This window comes from Panthera pardus, unplaced genomic scaffold (genome assembly GCF_024362965.1).
Source record: "Panthera pardus isolate Hobbes unplaced genomic scaffold, ASM2436296v1 HiC_scaffold_24, whole genome shotgun sequence".
NCBI lineage: Eukaryota > Metazoa > Chordata > Mammalia > Carnivora > Felidae > Panthera > Panthera pardus.
The window spans coordinates 40,482,306-40,499,659 of NW_026526810.1; the positions used below are offsets into that span (position 1 = coordinate 40,482,306).

The following is a 17,354-nucleotide window of genomic DNA, read 5'->3' on the forward strand; positions in this document are numbered from 1 at the left end:
TTTTAAGAATTAAGTTTATATACATTATAATGTATACTTATTATATTCTCATTTTAAATGAAAGTAAATTATTAATCAAAATATTTAGTAGATTTGGCATAATTCAAACTTTTAAAAAAAGGCATTTTTATAGTTTCTGTAATTATTATGTTTTTGGGTTCATAGTAACATGTGCATGACACATTACACGATGAAAATCTGAATTTTACATTTAATTTTCAACGCTCAGACTTAAACCCCAAATGATGGAGCATTTCATCTGAAATAATTATATTCAGAGTATAGTTTGTGTAATTGCCCTAAATTAATTCAGGCTTTTTATTGGAATAGGAAGCTCTTGAGATTAAATTTTAAGAATTTTTCAAAGTACAAATGAAATATGAGGTGTAGGTAACATTTCACTTGAAATATTTTAGTGTATATTACAGTATCCTCCTTTGGTGTGAGGAAAGATATCCTGCATTCTCTTTGCATGTCCTGTAGAAATGGCAGGAAGGGAGAAAGAGAAAGAAAAAAGTCCATGTAGATTATATGAAGAAAGAAAGGAAGGAGAAAGGTACAGTTGTAAAGAAATAGGTAAGGAAAGTTCTTGTTCACAATTTCAGAGATTGACAAACTTTTATTAAGATAAAACATTTTATTAAAAAGGTAGAAAAAATAAGGGAACTTTTTTAGAATTTCAAGTATGTCTTTTTATTCGGTTACAAAACAGCATTTGGTCTGTCACTACTTCCAGCAACCAGAATGTAGTCCCTGATAATTGCACTCTGTGCTTTCTTCTTACATAAGAATTAACCTGTACAGGTGCTTTCACTTTTTTTTTTTTTTTTAATCTGTGTAATGCTTTGATGAGATACTTGATGTATTTTATGTTTGCATTTTAGATGGAAAGAAAAAGCTACATTTTTGACTTTAATTATTTGAGTAAGGAATACAGTGATATTATTCAAGATAAAAAAGTTTCCAAAGACATATAAGTGAAAAATCCTAACTGTGTCTCTTATTTAACTGGTTCTCAGAATGACTCTCAAAGAAAATAATTTTTATTAGTTGGTTTTTGTTTTTTTCCTAATTTCCTTTCTACATATACAGTTAACACAAATGTTCTTATTTTCTTTCTGTTTTGTATATAAATTGTAGCATATTGTGTATATCCTTCTGTATCTGGTAAAATTGGCAGCTATTTTCCAAAATGTAGCTTTACATCCAATATGTGTATTATTGCATTGTTTTTGATTACTCATATTAGAAACAACCAAAATTTCATATAATATTCATATAATAGAACACTATGCAACCTTTTAAAAAGAATGGAATGTCTGTAATGGATAATGATACGGGATGATCTCGAAGACGTATTAGTGAACTAAGTTAAATATATGATATAAACAGCTTATTATGTGTGTTTATATCATAAAGAAATGTGACAGAATAGTCACCAACTCTAGGACAGGGAAGTTTAAAACTTAGACTTTTTGTATCCTAACTTATGCATTTTATATATCAGTTGAAGTTTTAGTATTACAACAATGAGTTCCATTTTGAAAAAATGTGATTTTTAGATTCTTTGTGAATTAATGTTTGCTATTATAGATAAGTAGATGACTGCACTACAGAAATAATGTTTTCTCTTTCAGTAAAGAATATCTAAAACATAAGGCAAATATCCTACAGTATTAAGAACAATTTGTGTATCTGAGACCATGTGCCAGACTACTAAACTTTAAATACTGTTTTTCATTTAATCTTTAGAAAATTCTTGCAGGGGCACCTGGGCAGGTCACTCTCTTGAGCATCTGACTCTTAATTTTGGCTCAAGTCATGATCCCAGGGTCGTGGGATCGAGCCCTGCTTCGGGTTCCACGCTGGTAATGGAGCCTGCTTAAGAATCTCTCTCCCTCTCTCTCTCTCTTTCTTTCTCTCTGCCCTGCTTGTAGGTTCTTTCTAAAATATATATTAAAATCTTAAAAAAAAAAAAAAGAAAAAAATTCTTGGAGATGAACATTTTTCTCATTGTTTTATAGCCAGTTTATTTAAAGGCATAACTGGCGTTCAAACATTAATGGTAAAAGCCAAAATTCTCACAATTTTTTTTTCCTTTTTGAGTGGATAGGTTATTTAATGTTACATGGAAACCTGAAAATAGGTATGCAGTTTTTCATAGGGTATGGAATTTGAAATTTATCAATCAAACATAGCTTATTAATTACATTATTTAGATTTCTGTATCTTTATTTTGTTGTATACTTCATCTTTTTTTTTAAATCTACAACAAATTTATTAATATTTTTTTAATTTAAATCCAAGTTAGTTAACATATAGTATAATAATGGAGTAGAATTTAGTGATGGATCACTTACATATGACACCCAGTGCTCATTCCAACAAGTGCCCTCCTTAATGCCCATCACCCATTTAGCCCATCCTGTCCCCATCTCCCCTCTAACAGCCCTCAGTTTGTTCCCTGTATTTAAGAGTCTCCCCTGGTTTGCCTCCCTCTCTGTTTTTATCTTATTTTTCCTTCCTTTCCCCTATGTCCATCTGTTTTGTTTTTTTAAATTCCACATATAAGTGAAATCATGATATTTGTCTTTCTCTGACTGATTTCATTTTGCAAAATACATTCTAGTTCCACTCACATTGTTGCAAATGGCAAGATTTCATTCTCTTGGATTGCTTAGTAATATTCCATTGTATATATATATACCACATCTTCTTTATCCATTCATCAGTCATTGGACATTTGGGGTCTTTCCATAATTTGGCTGTTGTTGATAGTGCTGCTGTAAACATTGGGGTGCATATGCCCCTTCGAATCAGCATTTTTGTATTTTTTGTATAAATACATAGTAGTGTAATTGCTAGCCATAGGATAGCTCTATTTTTAATTTTTTGAGGAACCTCTGTACTGTTCTCCAGAGGGGCTGCACGAGTTTGCATTACAGTACAAAAGTGTTCCCCTTTCTCCACATTCTCGCCAACATCTTTGTTTCCTGAGTTGTTCATTTAGCCATTCTGACAGGTGTGGGGTGGTATCTCATTGTGGTTTTGATTTGTATTTCCCTGATGATGAGTAATGTTGAGCGTCTTTTCATGAGTCTGTTTGCCATCTGGATGTCTTTGGAAAAGTGTTCATTCTTCACTGGATTATTTATTTTTTGGGTGTTGAGTTTGAGAAATTCTTTATGCATTTTTGATACTAACCCTTTATAAGAGATGTCACTTGCAAATATCTTCTCCCATTATGTTGGTTGCCTTTGAGTTTTGTTGATTGTTTACTTAGCTGTGCAGAAGCTTTTTATCTTGATGAGGTCCCAATAGTTCATTTTTGCTTTTGTTTCCCTTGCCTCTGGAGACATGTCTAGTAAGAAGTTGCTGCAGTTGAGATCAGAGGTTTTTGCCTGGTTTCTCCTCTAGGGTTTTGATGGCTTCCTGTCTTACATTTAGGTCTTTCATCCATATTGAGTTAATTTTTGTGTATGGTGGAAGAAAGTGGTCCAGATTTATTCTTCTGCATGTCGCTGTCCAGTTTTCCCAACACCATTTGCTGAAGAGACTGTCTTTTTTTCCGTTGGATATTCTTTCTTGCTTTGTCAAAGATTAGTTGGCCATGTATTTGTGGGTCCATTTCCATGTTTTCTGTTCTGTTCTATTGATCTATGTGTCTCTTTTGTGCCAGTACCATACTATCTTGATGATTGTAGCTTTGTAATGTAGCTTGAAGTTCAGAATTGGGATGCCTCCAGCTTTGGTTTTCCTTTTCAACATTACTTTGGCTCTTTGGGGACTTTTCTAGTTCTGTACAAATTTGTAATTATTTGCTCTAGCTCTGTGAAGAATGCTGGTATTTTGATAGGGATTGCATTGAATGTGTAGATTGCTTTGGGTAGTATTGACATTTTAACAATATTTTTTCTTCCAGTCCATGAGAATGGAATATTTTTCCATTTCTTTGTGTCTTCTTCAATTTCTTTCCTAAGTTTTCCATAGCTTTCTGTGTGTAGATCTTTTACCTTTTTGGTTAGGTTTATTCCTAGGTATCTTATGGTTTTTGGTGCAATATATCAATGGCATAGATTCCTTGATTTCTTTTTCTGTTGCTTCATTATTGGTGTATAGAAATGTAACTGATTTCTGTATGTTAATTTTATATCCTGCAGCTTTGCTGAATTCATGTATCACTTCTAGAAGTTTTTTGGTGGAATCTTCGAGGTTTTCCACGTAGAATATCATGTCATCTGTGAAAAGTGAAAGTTTGACTTCTTTGCCAATTTGGATGACTTTTTTTTCTTTTTGTTATCTGATTACTGAGGCTAGTACTTTCAGTACTGTGATAAACAACAGTTGTGAGAGCAGACATCACTCTTGTGTTCTTGACCTTAGGGGAAAAGCTCTCAGTTTTTCCTCAGTGAGGATGATAGTAGCTATGGGTCTTTCGTGTATGGATGGCCTTTATGATGTTGAGGGATGTTCCCTCCATCCCTACTTTCTTGAGAGTTTTTATCAAGAGAGGATGGTATATTTTGTCAAATGCTTTTTCTGTGTCTATTGAGGGAATCATATGGTTCTTATCCTTTCTTTCATTAATGTGATATATCACATAGATTGATTTGTGGATATTGAACCACTCCTGCAGCCCAGGAATAATCCCACTTCCTTATGGTGAGTAATTCTTTCAATGTATTGTTGCATTTGGTTTGCTAGTATCTTGTTGAGAATTTTTGCATCCATGTTCATCAGGGAAATTGGTCTGTAATTCTCCTTTTTAGTGGAGTCTTTGGTCTTAGAATTAAAGAAATGCTGACCTCACAGAATGAGTTTGGAAGTTTTCCTTCCATTTTATTTTTTGCAACAGCTTCAAATGAATAGGTGTTAACTCTTCTTAAATGTTGATAGAATTGCCCCAGGAAGCCATCTAACACTGGACTTTTGTTTGTTGGGAGATTTTTTATTACAGATTCAATTTCTGTACTGGCTGTGGGTCTGTGCAAATGCTCTACTTCCTGTTTCAGTTTTGTTAGTTTATAATTACTGATTCAATTTCTTCAGTGGTTATGGGTCTGTTCAAATTTTCTACTTTTACCTGTTTCAGTTTTGGTAATTTATATGCTTGTAGGAATTTATCCATTTCTTCCAGATTGCCCAATTTGTTTGCATATAATTGTCCATAATATTCTCTTATTATTGTTTGTATTTTTATGGTGTTTGTTGTGAAATCTCCTCTCATTTGTGATTCTATTTATTTGGGTCCTTTCCTTTTTCTTTTTGATAAATCGAGGAGTTTATCAATTTTGTTAATTTTTTCAAAGAACTAGCTTAGTTTTATTAATATGTTCTACTATTTTTTTGATTTAGAAATCATTGATTTCCACTCTAATCTTTATTTCCCTTCTTCTGCTGGTTTTGTACATTATTTGCGGTGCTTTTTCCAGCTCCTTTAGGTGAATGGTTAGGTTGTGTATTTGAGACATTGCTTCCTTCTTACAGCAAGGCCTGGATTGGGATATACTTCCCTTTTATGACTGCCTTTGCTGCGTCTGAAAGGTTTTGGACTGTCATGTTTTCATTTTCATTGGCTTCCATGCACTTTTTTATTTCCTCTTTAATTTCTTGGTTTACGGATGTTCTTTAATCTCCAAGTATTTGTGGTCTTTCCAAATTTTTTCTTGTGGCTGATTTCAGGTTTCATAGCATTGTGGTCTGAAAATATGCATGGAATGATGTTGATCTTTTTGTGCTTTTTGAGGGATGTTTTGTGACCCAGTGTGTGATCTGTTCTGGAGAATGTTCCATGTGCACTCAAGAAGAATGTGTATTCTGTTGCTTTAGGATGAAATGTTCTCAGCATATCTGTTGAGTCCATCCAGTTCAGTGTGTCATTCAAAGCCATTGTTTCCTTGCTGATTTTCTGCTAAGATGATCTGTGTGTTGTTGTAAGTGGGGTGTTAAAGTCCGCCTATTCGCCTGGGTGGCTCAGTCGGTTAAGCGTCCGACTTCAGCTCAGGTCATGATCTCGTGGTCCGTGAGTTTGAGCCGCGTGTCGGGCTCTGTGCTGACCGCTCAGAGCCTGGAGCCTGTTTCCGATTCTGTGTCTCCCTCTCTCTCTGACCCTCCCCCGTTCATGCTCTGTCTCTCTCTGTCTCAAAAATAAATAAACGTTAGGGGCGCCTGGGTGGCGCAGTCGGTTAAGCGTCCGACTTCAGCCAGGTCACGATCTCACGGTCCGTGAGTTCAAGCCCCGCGTCAGGCTCTGGGCTGATGGCTCAGAGCCTGGAGCCTGTTTCGGATTCTGTGTCTCCCTCTCTCTCTGTCCCTCCCCCGTTCATGCTCTGTCTCTCTCTGTCCCAAAAATAAATAAACGTTGAAAAAAAAAAAAAATAAATAAAAAAAAAAAATAAATAAACGTTAAAAAAAAAGTTAAAAAAAAAAAAGTCCGTCTACTATTATGGTATTATTATCAATGAGTTTCTTTATGTTTGTGATTATTTGACTTGTGTATTTGGATGATTCTAAGTTGGTGGTATAAATATTTACAATTGTTAGATCTTGGTGGATAACCTCCTTAATTATGATATAATGCCCTTCTTCATCTATTGTTACGGTCTTTATTTTAAAATCTAATTTGTCTGATATAAGTATTGCTACTCAGGCTTTATTTTGACATCCATTAGCATGATAGTTGGTTCTCCATCCCCTTTCAGTGTGCAGTTGTCTTTTTTTTTTTTTTTAATTTTTTAAAGTTTATTTATTTATTTTGAGGGAGAAAGAACATGAATGGGGAAGGGGCAGAGAGAGAGAGGGAGATGGAGATTCCCAGGCAGGCTCTGCACTGTCAGCACAGAGCACAATACGGAGCTTGAACTCACAAATGCGAGATCATGACCTGAGCTGAAACCAAGAGTCAGATGCTTAACTGTCTGAGCCACCCAGGCGCCCCAAACCGCAGATGTCTTTAGGTCTAAAATGAGTATTTTGTAGTCAGCATATAGATGGGCATTGTTTTTTTTTTATCCGTTTTGATACCCTGTGTCTTTTGATTAGAGCATTTAGTCCATTTACATTCAGAGTTGATTATTGAAAGAAATGAATTTAATGCCATTGTATTGCTATGGAGTTGGTATTTCTGGTAATGTTCTTGGGTCCTTTCTGGTCTTTTTTGCTTTTGGTCTTTTTTGTTTTGTTTTGTTTTTTTCTCCACTCAGAGTCCCCCTTAAAATTTATTGCAGGGCAGGTCTAGTAGTCACCACTCCTCTAGTTTTGTTTGTCTGGGAAACTCTAGCTCTCCTTTTATTCTGAATGACAGACTTGCTGGATAAAGAATTCTTGGCTGCATATTTTTTTGATTCTGCATGTTCAGTATATCCTGCTACTCCTTTCTGGCCTGCCAAGTTTCTGTGGATAGATCTGCTGCAAACCTGATCTGTCTTCCCTTGTAGGTTAAGGACTTTTTTTTCCTTTGGTGCTTTCATGATTCTTTCCTTGTTTGTGTATCTTGTGAATTTGACTATGATATGTCTTGGTTATAGTTGGTTTTTGTTGATCTAATGGAAGTTCTCTGTGCTTCTTGGGTTTTGATGTCTGTGTCCTTCCCCAGGTTAGGAAAGTTTTCAGCTATAATTTGCTCACATAAACCTTCTGCCCCTTTTTTTTTGTCTCTCTTCATCTTCTGGGACTCTTATGATATGAATGTTATTCCTCTTTAATAAGCCACTGAGTTCTCTATGTCTTGTATTGTGATCTTTTGCCTTTTTTTTTCTTTTTTTATGCTTTTTTATTTTCCATAATTTTATCTTCTATATCACTGATTCACTGCTCTGTTTTGTTCATCCTTGCTGTCATGGCATCCATTTGAGATTGCATCTCAGTTATAGCATTTTTAATTTCAGCCTGACTGGCTTTTAGTTCTTTTATCTCTGTAGAAAGGGATTCTCTGGTGTCTTCTATCCTTCTTTCAACCCCAGCTAGTATTCTTATAATTGTGGTTTTAAATTCTAGTTCAGCATGCCTGGGTGGCTCAGTTGGTTGAGCATCCAACTTTGGCTCAGGTCATGATCTAACAGTTCATGAGTTTGAGCCCCATGTTAGGCTCTGTGCTAACAGCTCAGAGCCTGGAGCCTGCTTTAGATTCTGTGTCTCCCTTTCTCTGACCCTCCCTCACTTAACACTCTGTCTGTCTCTCTCTCTCTCTCTCTCTCTCTCAAACATTAAAAAAAATTTAAATTCTAGTTCAAATGTCTTACTTATATCTTTGTCAATTAAATTTCTGGCTGTCATCTGCTTTCTCTTGAGGGGAATTCTTCTGTCCTTTCATTTTGGAGGTAAAGAAAAAATTAATAAAATAAAAAATTAAAAATAAAAAAAGTCAAATAAAGGAAGCTGGAACCTAGGTGTGTTTAGTCTGCTTGTTTAGATAAGCTTGACAGAAAAGAGAAAAGAGAGAAATGAAAAAATAACTTATAAAACAAATTTAAATATTAAAAAAGGGGCACCAGGGTGGCTCAGTCGGTTAAGTGTCTGACTTCAGCTCAGGTCATGATCTAATGGTCCACGAGTTCAAGCCCCGCGTTGTGCTCAGTGCTGACCACTCGGAGCCTGGATTCTGTTTCAGATTCTGTGTCTCCTTCTCTCTCTGCCCCTCCCCTGCTCATTCTCTCTCTCACTCTTTCTCTGTCTCTCTGTCTCAAAAATAAACATTAAAAAATTGAATAAAATAGTATAAAAGAGAATAAAGAAAATAAAGTAGAATAAAAAAATTTAAAAAATTTCCCTTTCTGTATCTAAGAAACAGAGAGAGAAAAAAGAAAATAACATAAAAACAGAAGCAAAGAAAATAAACAAACAAGCAAACCGAATGATATCCAAATGAAGTTATATCCATTTTTCCCTAGAACTGAAACTTTGCAGCACTGTAGTCTGTAGACTAAGCAGGTGGAAGTGATTTGTGCTGGTCCTCTGGGGGATGTGCCTGGAGTGTGCAGGTGGGCATGGCTTGGTGTAACAGCTCTGTTTTCTACTTGGTGGCACTGCTTAGCTCACTGGGGTTGTTCCACATGTGTGTGCATGTGCATGTGCATGCTTGCAGTGAAAATAGCTTCACCTGGCTCTCTAGTCTCTGGCGCAGGAATTTCATGCCCTCACACACAAGCAGTCAAGCAACCGTCCTTTGTCTCAGGCTTCCATCTGCTCCATGCCTTTACTCTTTGTCCAAGCTGTCTGTCTTCCTGGTGTGGCCTCCAGAGATTTATCTCAGATGGGGCTGTGTTTCAAAACCCCACACTTCAGAGACCCCGGCATCTTGGATCCATGCTGATTCTCTGGGGTAGGGTATTCCTGGGCAGTGGCCAGGTTGTCCCAGAAAACATTCACGTGATCGCGGAGCAGCACTGTCTCAGAGTTTATGGTAAATCACAACACACAGCCAGTGCCAGGTTTTGCTCCACTCTGGGATCATTGTTAAAATATCAGTAAATGTGGCAGTTCTCCAGGGTCTGCTGAGAATCTTGCCCATAGGAAGGTTGTATGGCCTCTACCAAATGCAGTGCAAGCAGGAGAACCGCTTCTCCCCGTGAGAGACTTGGACCCCTCGAACTGTGCTGCCTGCTTTTGGGTATTTGCCCTACTTTTCCACCAGAGGACTGCCAGGCACTGAGCTCTGAAACTTCAGACTCTGTTCTCCACTGTGTATAAACTTCTGGCAGTATTAGAACCCTCTCCTTTCTCCCCATCAGTGATTTTGGACAACAAACGTCTTGTCCTGTCTCCTGTGAGTGTTTTTACTCTTTGTTTCTCTCCAGCTACTTTTGGGGTGTGTGCTTTTTTTGCATGATCCCGATGTGCTACAGTTTCCCCCTTTTTCTTAATCTCTCGGTCCTCTCTCTGCGAAAATGACTCCCTACCCTCCATGGCTCTGTGGGTTTTTTCCTCCCCCAATTCACTTCTATTCATTGCGTAACTGCCAAATTCTCTGGCTCAAATAATTCAGATTATTGTATTAATCCTTCGATCAATTTCCTAGGTGTTCAAAATGGTGTGATGCTGATCCAGCTGATGTCAGGGACTAGACAAGCTTAGGGTCCCCATACTACTTTGCCATCTTAACTCCATCCTGTTGTGTACTTTATCTTACATGGATGGAGAAATACCAAATGTCAATCTATATCTTTCATTACTGATATTTTCTGCCATATATTTCACTTCTAAGATTGTTAATATTATTTGCGATATGGATGATTCTCTCACAATTGTATTACAAACCCATCCTTTAGCATTTTTTAAATATAATTTATTGTCAACTTGGCTTCCATACAACACCCAGTGCTCATCCCAACAAGTACCCTCCTCAATGCCCATCACATACTTTCTCCTCTCCCCCACTCCCCATCAACCCTCAGTTTGTTCTCTGTATTTAAGAGTCCCTTATGGTTTGCCTCCTTCCCTCTCTGTAACTTTTTTTCCCTCCCTTTCCCCTCCCCCTGGTCTTCTGTTAAGTTTCTCAAGATTCACATATGAGTGAAAACATATGATGTCTTTTTCTCTCACTGACTTATTTCACTTACCATAATACCTTTCAGTTCCATCCACATTGCTGCAAATGGCAAGATTTCATTCTTTCTCATTGCCAAGTAGTATTCCATTGTGTATATAAACCACGTCATCTTTTTTTTTAATTAATTAAAAAAAAATTTTTTTACATTTACTTATTTCTGAGAGACCGAGAAAGAGAGAGAGAGAGAGAGAGCGAGAGTGCGTGAGTGAGGGAGAGGCAGAGAGAGAGGGAGACACAGGATCCGAAACAGGCTCCAGGCTCTGAGCTGTCAGCACGGAGCCCGACGCAGGGTGCGAACTCACGAACCACGAGATCATGACCTGAGCTGAAGTCAGACACTCAACCGACTGAGCCACCCAGGCGCCCCTAAACCACATCTTCTTTATCCATTCATCAGTTGATGGACATTTAGGTTCTTTCCATAATTTGGCTATTGTTGAAAGTGCTGCTTTAAATATTAGGGAACATGTGCCCCTATGCATCAGCACTCCTGTATCCCTTGGGTACCCTCCTAGCAGTGCTCTTCCTGGGTCATAGGGTAGTTAGTTCTATTTTTAGTTTTTTGAGGAACTTATGTACTGTTTTCCAGAGCAGCTGCACCAGTTTGCATTCCCGCGAACGGTGCAAGAGGGTTCCCATTTCTCCACATCCTCTCTAGCATCTATAGTCTCCTGATTTGTTCATTTTAGCCACTCTGACTGGCGTGAAGTAATATCTCAGTGTGGTTTTGATTTGTATTTCCCTGATGAGGAGTGACATTGAGCATCTATTCATGTGCCTGTTGGCCATCTGGATGTCTTCTTTAGAGAAGTGTCTATTCATGTTTTCTGCCCATTTCTTCACTGGATTATTTGTTTTTCAGGTGTAGAGTTTGGTGAGGTCTTTATAGATTTTGGATACTAGCCCTTTGTCTGAATGTCATTTGCAAAACCTTTTCCCATTCCATTGGTTGCCTTTTAGTTTTGTTGGTTGTTTCCTTTGCTGTGCAGAAGCTTTTTATCTTGATGAGGTCCCAGTAGTTCATGTTTGCTTTTAATTCCCTTGTCTTTGGAGATGTATCAAGTAAGAAATTGCTGTGGCTGAGGTCAGAGAAGTTTTTTCCTGCTTTCTCCTCTAGGGTTTGGATGGTTTCCTGTCTCACATTCAGGTCCTTTATCCATTTTGAGTTTATTTTTGTGAATGGTGTAAGAAAGTGGTCTAGTTTCATCCTTCTGCATGTTGCTGTCCAGTTCTCCCAGCACCATTCATTAAAGAGACTGTCTTTTTTCCATTGGATATTCTTTCCTGCTTTGTCAAAGATTAGTTGGCCATCCTTTTGTGGGTCTAGTTCTGGGGTTTCTATTCTATTCCATTGGTCTATGTGTCTGTTTTTGTGCCAATACCATGCTGTCTTGATGATGACAGCTTTGTAGTAGAGGCTAAAGTCTGGGATTGTGATGCTTCCCGCTTTGGTCTTCTTCAATATTACTTTGGCTATTCGAGGTCTTGTTGTTCCATACAAATTTTCGGATTGCTTGTTCTAGCTTTGAGAAGAATGCTGGTGCAATTTTGATTGGGATTGCATTGAATGTGTAGATTGCTTTGGGTAGTATTGACATTTTAACAATATTTATTCTTCCAATCCATGAGCACAGAATGTTTTTCCATTTCTTTGTATCTTCTTCAGTTTCCTTCATAAACTTTCTATAGTTTTAAGCATACAGATCTTGTACATCTTTGGTTAGGTTTATTCCTAGGTATTTTATGCTTCTTGGTGCAATTGTGAATGGGATCAGTTTCTTTATTTGTCTTTCTGTGGCTTCATTGTTAGTGTATAAGAATGCAACTGATTTCTGTACATTGATTTTGTATCCTGCGACTTTGCTGAATTCATGTATCAGTTCTAGCAGCCTTTTGGTGGAGTCTATTGGGTTTTCCATGTATAATATCATGTCATCTGCAAAAAGTGAAAGCTTGACTTCATCTTTGCCAATTTTGATGCCTTTGATTTCCTTTTGTTGTCTGATTGCTGATGCTAGCACTTCCAACACTGTGCTAAACAACAATGGTGAGAGTGGACATCCCTGTCGTTTTCCTGATCTCAGGAGGAAAACTCAGTTTTTCCCCATTGAGGATGATAGTAACTGTGGGCTTTTCATACATGGCTTATGATGTTTAAGTATGTTTCTTCTGTTCCGACTTTCTCAAGGGTTTTTATCAAGAAAGGATGCTGCATTTTGTCAAATGCTTTTTCTGCATCGATTGACAGGATCATATGGTTCTTATCTTTTCTTTTATTAATGTGATGTATCACGTTGATTGATTTGCAAATGTTGAACCAGTCCTGCAGCCCAGGAATGAATCCCACTTGATCATGGTGAATAATTCTTTTTATATGCTGCTGAATTCGATTTTCTAGTATCTTGTTGAGAATTTTTGCATCCATATTCATCAGGGATATTGGCCTGTAGTTCTCTTTTTTTGCTGGGTCTCTGTCTGGTTTGGAAATCAAAGTAATACTGGCTTCGTAGAATGAGTCTGGAAGTTTTCCTTCCCTTTCTATTTTTGAAACAGCTTGAGAAGGATAGGTATTATCTCTGCTTTAAATGTCTGGTAGAATTCCCCAGGGAAGCCATCTGGTCTTGGACTCTTATTTGTTGGGAGATTTATGATAACTGAATCAGCTTCTTCGCTAGTTATGGGTCTGTTCAAATTTTCTATTTCTTCCCATTTGAGTTTTGGAAGTGTGTGGGTGTTTAGGAATTTGTCCATTTCTTCCAGGTTGTCCAGTTTGTTGGCATATAATTTTTCATAGTATTCTCTGGTAATTTCTTGTATTCTTGAGGGATTTGGTTGTAATAAATCCATTTTCATTCATGATTTTATCTAATTGGGTCCTCTCTCTTTTCTTTTTGAGAAGCCTGGCTAGAGGTTTATCAGTTTTGTGTATTTTTTCAAAAAAACAGCTCTTAGTTTCATTGATCTATTCTACTGTGATTTTGGATTCTATATTGTTTATTTCTGCTCTGATCTTTATTATTTCTCTCCTTCTGCTAGGTTTGAGGTTTTTTTTTTTTGCTGTTCTGTGTCTAGTTCCTTTAGGTGTGCTGTTAGATTTTTTATTTGGGATTTTTCTTGTTTCTTGAGATAGGCCTGGATTGCAATGTATTTTCCTCTTAGGACTGGCTTTGCTGCATCCCAAAGGGTTTGGATTGTTGTGTTTTCCTTTTCGTTTGTTACTATATAGTTTTTAAATTATTCTTTTATTGCCTGGTTGACCCATTTGGTCTTTAGTAGGATGTTCTTTAACCTCCGTGTATTTAGAGGTTTTCCAAACTTGTTCCTGTGGTTGATTTCAAGTTTTGTAGCATTGTGATCTGAAAGTGTGCGTGATATGATCTCAATTCTTTTATATTTATTGATGGCTCTTTTGTGACCTAGTATGTGATCTACCTTGGAGAATGTTCCATGTGCACTCAAGAAGAAAGTATATTCTGTTGCTTTAGGATGTAGAGTTCTAAATATATCTGTCAAGTATATCTGCATCCAGTGTATCTCTCAGGGCCATTGTTTCTTTACTGATTTTCTGTCTAGATGATCTGTCCATTGTTGTAAGTGGAATATTAAAGTCCCCTGCAGTGACCACATTCTTACCAATAAGATTGCTTATGTTTGTGATTCATTGTTGTTTATGTATTTGGGTGCTTTTGAATTTGGTGCATAGACATTTATAATTGTTAGCTCTTCCTAATGGATAGACCCTGTAATTATTCTATAATGTCCTTCTCCATCTCTTGTTACAGCCTTTAGTTTAAAGTCTAGTTTGTCTGATATAAGTATGGCTACTCAAGCTTTCTTTTGACTTCCAGTTGCATGATAGGTAGTTCTCCATCCCCTTACTTTCAATCTGAAGGTGCCCTCTGGTCTAAAATGGGCCTCTTGTAGACAGTAAATAGATGGGCCTTGTTTTTGTATCCATTCTGATATCCTATGTCTTTTGATTGGAGCATTTAGTCCATTTACATTCAGTGTTACTATTGAAAGATATGGGTTTAGAGTCATCGTGTTTTCTGTAGGTTTCATGCTTGTAGTGATGTCTCTGGTAGTTTGTGGTCCTTGCAACATTTCACTCACAGAGACCCCCTTAGGATCTCTTATAGGGCTGGTATGGTGGTGATGAATTCCTTCAGTTTTTGTTTGTTTGGGAAACCCTTTATTTCTCCTATTCTGAATGGCAGGCTTGCTGGATAAAGGATTCTTGGCTGCAGATTTTTCCTGTTCACCACATTGAAGATTTCCTGCCATTCCTTTCTGGCCTTCCAAGTTTCAGTAGCTAGGTCTGCTACTACCCTTATGTGTCTATCTGTATATGTTAAGGCCCAGTTATCCCTAGCTGCTTTCAGAATTCTCTCTTTATCCTTGTATTTTGCCAGTTTCACACTGATATGTGGTGCAGAAGATCCATTCATGTTACCTCTGAAGTGAGTTCTCTGTGCCTCTTGGATTTCAGTGTCTGTTTCCTTCCCCAGATTAGGGAAGTTCTTAGGTATGATTTGTTCAAGTATACCTTCAGTCTCTTTCCCTCTCTCTTCTTCTTCTGGAATTCCTATGATATGGATATTGTTCTGTTTGACTGAATTGCTTCGTTCTCAATTTGTCTAAATCCCCTGGATTTTTTTCTCTTTTTCTCAGCTTCCTTTTTTCCATAATTTTATCTTCTAATTCACCTATTCTCCCCTCTGCCTCTTCAGTCCTTGTTATGGCTGCCTCCATTTTATTTTGTACCTCATTTATAGCATTTTTAAAATTCATCATGAATATTTTTTAGGTCCTTGATCTCTGCAGCAATAGATTCTTTGCTATCTTCTATGCTTTTTTCAAGCCCAGCGATTAATCTTATGACTATTATTCTAAATCCTTGTTCAGTTATATTGCTTATATCTGTATTGATCAATTCTTTAGCTGTCACTTCTCCTGGCATTTCTTTTGAGGAGCATTCTTCTGTTTCGTCATTTTGGCTAGTTTTCTGTCCCTTATGAGTTCTAAAAACTTGTTATGTGCTCTGCACCTGTAAGCACTGCTATATTAAAGGAGGGTCATACACTGTCCAGGGCCTGGACCTTCAGGAAGTGTTTTTTTGGAGAGTGTTATTTGCTCTCTGTTGTTGTGACTTTGGTTATTTTATTTTCATACTCGTAGTGATGTTTTGGACCCTCCACCAGGTGTGCTTTGATTTGTTCCTTCAAGTAGCCTTGGAAAGGAAAGTGAACAGACAAACATACAGAAAACAAAACACGCAAACACACAAGCAGGTTAAAGAAAAAAACAAAACAATGCGAAAGCAAAGGCAAGAAACACCAGCCTCAAATAAAGAACAGGGTGGAGGTGGTGCTGATGGAAGAGCATATACAAAGAGAGAAGTGACAAGGGCGGGGAGGAAAAAGAGAAAATAAACATTGACTGGGCAGAGAGACTAAATGGCTTAATCCAGAGAGAGAGAAAGGAAAATAAAGAAGGGGGGTGTGGAGTGGGGAAAGAAATGAAGATAAAGTTGCCCAGACAGAGAAACTATGGGGCTTGATTAGCCCCATATATGGGGGGAGAGAAAGGAAAGTAAATAAGGAGGTGTGGAATATGTATCAAGAGAATGGATTAAATATGTCTCCTTAAATAAACTAACAACCAGGGTAACCAGACTAGAGGAGGGAAGAGATAAGGAGGAGAAAAGGAAGGAAGAATATATCTATGTAACAAGAATTGTCCAAGAATTAATCAAGGCAATGCAGCAGCACTGGTCTGGAGGAGGGGCTGTCTGGTTCCTCTGCCTCTATCCCGCGCCAGTAGATATGCAGTATACCTGGTACGGAGGGGCCTAGTTTGGTGTGGGCAAGTTCCTCCCTCCACTGTGGGCCCTTAGGACCAATCCCTGAGGCCCCACCTTGGTAGTGGTTGGGGGAAAAATGGCGACCCGTTCCCCAGCCCCCCAATTGCTTCTCCATGGACCCGTTGTACCAAATTACTCTGAACTGCCCTTGCTGTGCTGGGTGCAGACCAGGTGGTCTTTCTCACTCCTCTGACTCCCGTGCCCTTGTGCTTGGCTAGGATTCAAACTTCCCTTCTATGTGCCGTGGTACTGGAGAAGTGCCTCTCCATGGCGCATGATATGTGGTCCCTGCCTGCACTCCAGGGGTGGGGGTGGGGGATCACTTCCTCTTCCTTTAGCATTTATATAAAATATTCTCTTTTTTTGTCTTAATGTTTGATGACTTTTAGGCTCACAACCCTTGTTTTCCTGTGGTTTCCATTTGCCTAATATATTGTTTACCCTGAATCACTTTATGCCTCTTGGTTTGTGATCCTATGTGAAAATCTCTTGTTTTGGCACTTATGTTAAACTTACTTGTATTCGTTGATATGATTTATTTTGGTCTTGGTTCTGTGACAATTTTTATTATCTTTTTTTAAAAGTCTTTCACCATGTGATTGCTTCATATGTATGTAGCTTCAGTTTTTAGGGAAGCTGTATTTTTGTTCTCTTGTTTACCCTTGTAATTTTAATGCTGATATAATTCTAGTAGTCTTATATTCATTTTGCCATTCTGTAAAATTAGAGTTGGTTAAAGTATTCTTAACCCACTCGTTGTTACCTTCTCCTCTCCTGCCTGATTTTAGTCATTATTATTTTTCTGAGTATTTATCTTTGTACTATTAAAACTGCTCATACATATACTACTTCGTTTGGTAGCTCTAAATGATATTCTTTGGTGTACTGCTATTATATGTGAGGCAGTCTATGACCTTTCTCAAGCTTACTTATGCTTACTGTCCT

At 37.6% G+C, this 17,354-nt stretch overlaps 1 protein-coding gene across 15 annotated transcripts in view; it reads left to right on the forward strand.

The window, feature by feature from the left end:
- The window catches only part of ZNF280D (zinc finger protein 280D), a 319,813-nt gene that overhangs the window by 212,378 nt on the left and 90,081 nt on the right, over nucleotides 1-17,354 (forward strand). The gene's annotated exons all lie outside the window — the stretch shown is intronic.